Source organism: Rattus norvegicus, chromosome 6, assembly GCF_036323735.1.
Source record: "Rattus norvegicus strain BN/NHsdMcwi chromosome 6, GRCr8, whole genome shotgun sequence".
Classification (NCBI taxonomy): Eukaryota; Metazoa; Chordata; class Mammalia; order Rodentia; family Muridae; genus Rattus; species Rattus norvegicus.
The window spans coordinates 28,596,039-28,602,038 of record NC_086024.1 but is presented as its reverse complement, the minus strand read 5'-3'; positions in this window follow the sequence as shown (position 1 = coordinate 28,602,038).

The window sequence follows — 6,000 nt, the reverse complement described above, 5'->3', positions numbered from 1 at the left end:
ATCAGATAAGGAGCCAGAGTCTTGCTCGGGTCTTCCTGAACTTGGCTGTTTGAGAGCGTTATCAGTGGCCCACAGCAGGATCTGAAGTGAGATGGCAGCTGGCCCAGGAGAAGCCCGGTGTCTTAAAATTCCAGAGGCAGCAGTGCCTGGAAGCCTCGGGTTGCATGAAAGCAGCTTGGTTGTACACATGCTTGACATTCCCTCCAGCAACCCCAGCTCTCTCCTCCTGTTTCCAAGTCTTGCCGTGTTTTTCTTTTTTTTTTTAGAAAGACTGAACACATTAATAGGGGGAACCAAATAAAAATCTATGGCATTCTGGAGAACCAAACCATGAAGAAGAATGGTTCCCTTCTGGGAGGGAAGAAAAGAAGGACAGAGGGAAGGACGTAAGGACCGAAGAAGGGTGGGACAGACAGACTGACAGACCAACAAACAGACCACATTTTATCTTACTGAATGATACTTTTGAATTATTGTATGTCTGTTCAGTATTCAACTGATACCCTAGAAAAAAGTAAGCTCAGCTAGTGAATGGTGTGTATTTTATCTGTATGTGTGAGCACACTTATATGTACGTGTCTGTCTGTGTGTGTGTGTCTGTGTGTTTGCGCGTGTGCGCATGCATACACACATTGGACAAATAGGGTTAAGAAGGAACCAAAGCATTGGAAGAAAAAGGAAAAGAAAAAACCCTTCACTCTACCCATCCACTGCTAAATTGGTTATCTCCATGAGATCCCTTTCAAATCTTCCAAATTGCAAGGACATAAAATCCTTTGAAATGATGTCCCTTACAGAAAGAAGAATCAACATGGAAAGGTTAGTTAGAGGAGGCCAGAAGCAGGCCCAGGTTAACCAAGAGGGTCTGTGAGCTCCAGCAACTCTGGAGGACTTCTGCTCTGTGGACACTTAGGGACCCCACAGCCTCTCCCTAGTAGCATTAAAAGGCATCCACTACTTAAAGTCCCATCTGTCCAGCTAATACATGACCTACTGTGTAGAAATACTGGATATTGCACCATTTAAAGAAATCCCACCCCTAACTAAGAAGCTACTGGTCATTACCAACCGCTGGGAAAGTAGGAGTTGGTTTTATGGAAGTTGTGGTCTCGGGTGGGTTGAACACGTTACACTACATAGCCACACACCCAATAGTAATTGAATAAAATGGGCTTTTGTTTTGTTTTGTTTTGTTTTGTTTTGTTTTGTTGTTTTGGTGTTTCAAAACAGGAGTAGCACTGACTGTCCTGAATTTCATTCTGTAGACTACGCTGGCCTGCAACTAGTCCCTAAGTGTGTGTGTGTGTGTGTGTGTGTGTGTGTGTGTGTGTGTGTGTGTGAGAGAGAGAGAGAGAGAGAGAGAGAGAGAGAGAGAGAGAGAGAGAGACAGATAGACAGACAGACAGATTTTGATCCTCTATTCGCACACTGCCTTCCCTGTGGTGGTAATGATGGAAAGAGACACTTAGTCACCTGTGGAATCCCTATGGCTGTCTACAAATGAAGGCCCACTCATCCACCTCAAACTTTTGGAAATGTCTTACTATGCATGGCCATGCTGATTAACCAGACTGCCATGGACACTTTCATGCTGCAGAGGTCACTTACAGGTCTAGATGGCCAGCAAAGAGAAAATAGCTCCTGCCTCTCCTTCACAAGAAAGACAGTGTCCAATCTCTACCACTAACACTGGAAACTGAAATCTATTCTGGTTGGTTCTGTTCTCCTTGAATGCCATACAAAGCAATATCCTCCTCCAGAGGAGAGTTCCCCACCGTCTTCCAGCAGCTTCCCACCCACCCTCCTGCAGCAGACAGCTTCCCACCCACCCTCCTGCAGCAGACAGCTTCCCACCCACCCTCCTGCAGCAGACAGCTTCCCACCCACCCTCCTGCAGCAGACAGCTTCCCACCCACCCTCCTGCAGCAGACAGCTTCCCACCCACCCTCCTGCAGCAGACAGCTTCCCACCCACCCTCCTGCAGCAGACAGCTTCCCACCCACTCTCCTGCAGCAGACAGCTTCCCACCCACCCTCCTGCAGCAGACAGCTTCCCACCCACCCTCCTGCAGCAGACAGCTTCTGGGCTTGTGTAACCAAGCACAGTGATTGAGTTGGGGCTCTGAACTGGTCAAGATGGAGACCCCTTCCTTTCTCAGTCTCTATTTTCATTCAAAAGAGGATTGTAGCCACCCAGGCTCAGTGATGATCTGCCTTCTGGGGGAGCTATAGATTTCTAATGGCCACCCTCAACCTCATTCTCACTATAGAAATCTCTGGGTTCTTAAACTCGATAATTTAAACTTTCCTGTAGCTTGTACTTACTTATTCAGCCATCGGTTCTCTTTACGAAAAGCCTATCTAGTGAGGCTTGCTTGGCCTATTAATCAATGTATAGCCCCCAGCCAACTGGGCAGGGTAGCAAGGAAATGCAGACGAGAAGGGAAAGAGTTTCAACTCAATTTGGCTGGTATTAGAATCAATGATTGTTGTAGCTAAAAGGGAGCTGCAGAGCAATTCCTTTATTTGACAGATGAGTGGGCAGAGTCCCAGAGTGCTTACAGAACTTGCCTAAGGTCAAAAAACTGAGGACTAGTGGGGCTTAAATCAGAACTCGGGAGTCCTGACTCCAGGATCCTGCTGTGTTCTCTCCATATGACTAACTCCTTTAGGGCTACAACAGAAGACAAGCACCGCACCGAGTGCTTTAAATCGTAAGGTGAGCAGGTGGATCTTTTCTAGCCCACAGCCATCCTACATTTCTGGAATCCCTTCCTCTAGCCTCCCTTCTCCATTCTCTAAGATTCCAGAGTCAGGCCCTGGGTGTTCAAGAAAAAGGACTAATATGTATATTATGTTTTAAATGCAAATGTTTTCTACAATTACTGCCATTTTAAGTCTGTGGAGCCTTTAGGAGGTGGGTCCTGACTGGAAGATGCAGGTCACTAGGGAGTGGGCTTTGGAAGGTTATTCCCACTTCTGGTTCCTGACTGCTCTCTGCTTCCTGGACCACTGCCGTGTGGAGAGTCTTGGCCACAGCTCCCCCATGCCTTGACCTCTGACATACTGTTCCCACCATGATGGACTGGAATTCTCCTGAAACCTGGAGCCCCGAAATGCTTCTGAAGTGGAAACTTAAGGGTTCTTTGGAAAGTCAGTTGGATGGTGTTTCCTGGGACAAACATGTGAAGGAAGTTTTCGTTGAAGTGGACATAGGTGTGAAAGACTAAGGCAGATTCAGGAAGGAATGTTTCGGTGAAGCAAGCATAGGAGAGAGGATGTTCTGCTAAAAGATTCTTTGTTAACAACACACATGTATATGGTCTGCCTTACACTGTGTAGTTGAACTGCATTTGTCAGGACTCCACAAATAGAAATGCACCAAAAAACTTCTGGTGGTGTGCTGCAGTTTCTTGCCCCTTCATCGGACTTGGGCTGATTGGCAGAGTGATGTCAGCTGAGACAGATATACATGCTGAGGCAAGACAAGTGGAGGACACATGATGTTTGGAGCATATAAATAGAACAATGGCCACTGACAGAGGCTGAGCTTGGCTTGCTTATAGAGCTAGCTGTGCAATGCTTGTTGGTCTCACCTCTTTGATGATCTTCGCTTCCCTGAGAGAGGCACAGCTGAGAACTTCTCTTGGTGTTCCTGTTGGCCCTGGTCCCTCCTGCTGACTCATGCTGAGGCTGAGGCCTAACTGTCTCTGCTAGGTCATGTCACCACTGTTGCTAACCCAACTCTACCAAACTGGACTACTGGTGTATCCATGAAGTGTTTTAGAGTGGATTGAACTGCCACTGCTAACCTGTGACTGCTGATTTCCAGACAACACAGATGGGATTTGCTCCAAAGAGCTTTTCTAAACAGGTCCACTTCCCCTGTATCCTTTCTTTCCCACTATCTCTAGTGGGTGGTGGGTTACAAGGGAGGTTAAAGTGTTTAAGAACCATCATTAAAAATAAGATTTGAAAAAAATTAAAGTTACATTCTTCCTTTTTATCTTGCTTTTATCTTGTAATTTGTCACAAATGATGAGAAAAATAACCAGTGGAGTGTATATACTCACTACAATTTATTGAGCACTTAAGTATGTTCCAAGCGCTATGAGATCTGCTTCTATACTGGTAATGAATTTAACTCTTAACCATTAACTACTTCCATTGGATAAACTGGGAACTGGGGCTTTTCAGAGCCACCTGAGTATGGTAGAGTTGGGATCACAAACCAAAATGTGAATCTTTTACCCAGCACCCCTCCTGCCTCCCACTAATGGAAGCTGCATTTAACTGGCCTATGGCATTGCACACAGTCCATTCTTTCATGGAGGTGACTGTCTTTTACCAAATACACTTGTGCTCTCACGATCAATCAAGCAACCAGCAAAAACTGATAATGGATCCATTGCAATCCTGGTATTGTTTTTTACTCCTTTGCTCTCTTGCCTCAAATGGCTTAACTCTACAAAAACCACACAGGTCTTGCCAGCTCCAGCTGGCCATGTAGGAATAGCTTGCTCCCCTTCAGATTCCTGCTATGCTGAAGGTACAGTTGATTCCATCGTCCCTGCCCCCTTCCACAGGCACTTGCCCTAAATTGTAGAAAGAAACAAGCTGGGACCCTGAATCCACTTCCCCTTATACTGAGCCCTTTTATGTGGCACAATATGAATGATGTTGATACACAAAGAAAATATACAGCTCTGCCCTCCTCGGAGTTTATGACCTTGTAGAAGGAAAAATGCATTCACAAATCATTTGAAAAATAATGTGGGACCTAAAGCACACTGTGACGCCTGAGACTAGGGCACTGGTTCAACATAGTGAGGTCAGGGAATGTTCCAGAAGGAAACATATTTGAGCTGAGTATTTTAGGATCAGTAAGACCCATTTAAACTAAGAGAGGGAAAGAAGTCTACAGCCCACTGAAGATGGAGAAATTTCTTGAGCCTGTTCATGAGGTAAGGCCAGAGTCCTTTACTCACATAGCAGCAAGCATGCAGGGGGCTGTTGTTCTGTCAGCGTCTTGTGTCACGGAAGTGTTAACCCAGTATTCACAAGCCCCCAGGTAAGTAGCAGAGCCTACTGTGCAGAACATGGATGCTTAGAGAAGCTGAGTTCCTTGTCCAATTCTATGAAGACAGATGCCTGGGTTCCATACATGGCAGGGAAGTTGCAAGTCCAGAGCCTATGTCTGCACTTACCCTTGGGCCCAACAGCTGGGGCCCAAAGGAGTCAGTCTGAAGGCCAGATACACGATGGGAAACCCAGGTCTCCTTGGTTGGAAGCCAGATGCTAGGGCTAAGTCCTGAGGCCATTAAGCAGTGGGTTTTTTCCTTAAAGACGATAGGGGGTGCTGGTCACAGTTAGAGCAATCTTCTTAAACCAACCCCTGTGTTTCCTCCTTCCTGGTCTTATGTCTGAGTAGTGTAAAATTCTGGAAGACAGTTGGTCTGGAGAGATTTAAAGACATAGGAGCTGAAAGGAATAATATGGCTGCCATTGCTAAAAGGCAATCTTACCTGTGGCCTAAGTTAAAATCTTACCTTAAAAAAAAAATCCCTGTTTTCTCATATATGGAGTAGGCCAAGGATGCCCTACAGAGACTACAAAAGCCCCTCTCCAAGAGTCGGCTCAGATCACAAGTGCAGACCACAGCCAGAATCAAGACTTCAGCCTTTCTTCCCCTCACCAGAGATGGCCTTGTTTATACCTCAGCTTCTCTTGCTTGCAGTGAACTGTTTGACTTAGAATCTCCTAGGAAGAAAGATGGTGTCTTTCTCATCTACCTTTGTATATCTAAGACCCAATGCACAGCAATACACCTGCTAAACGAACTCACAAATCTATATGCCTTGTAGAGCCCAGAAATCCCACATGCATTTAATTAATTTATCTTTTTCTCCCCTGGCTTTCCACCATTTTCACTCACCGACGCAGCAAATGTTGGTTGAATTAACAGTTCATAAGTGTCATCCCACTCCAGGCACTGTGGGGG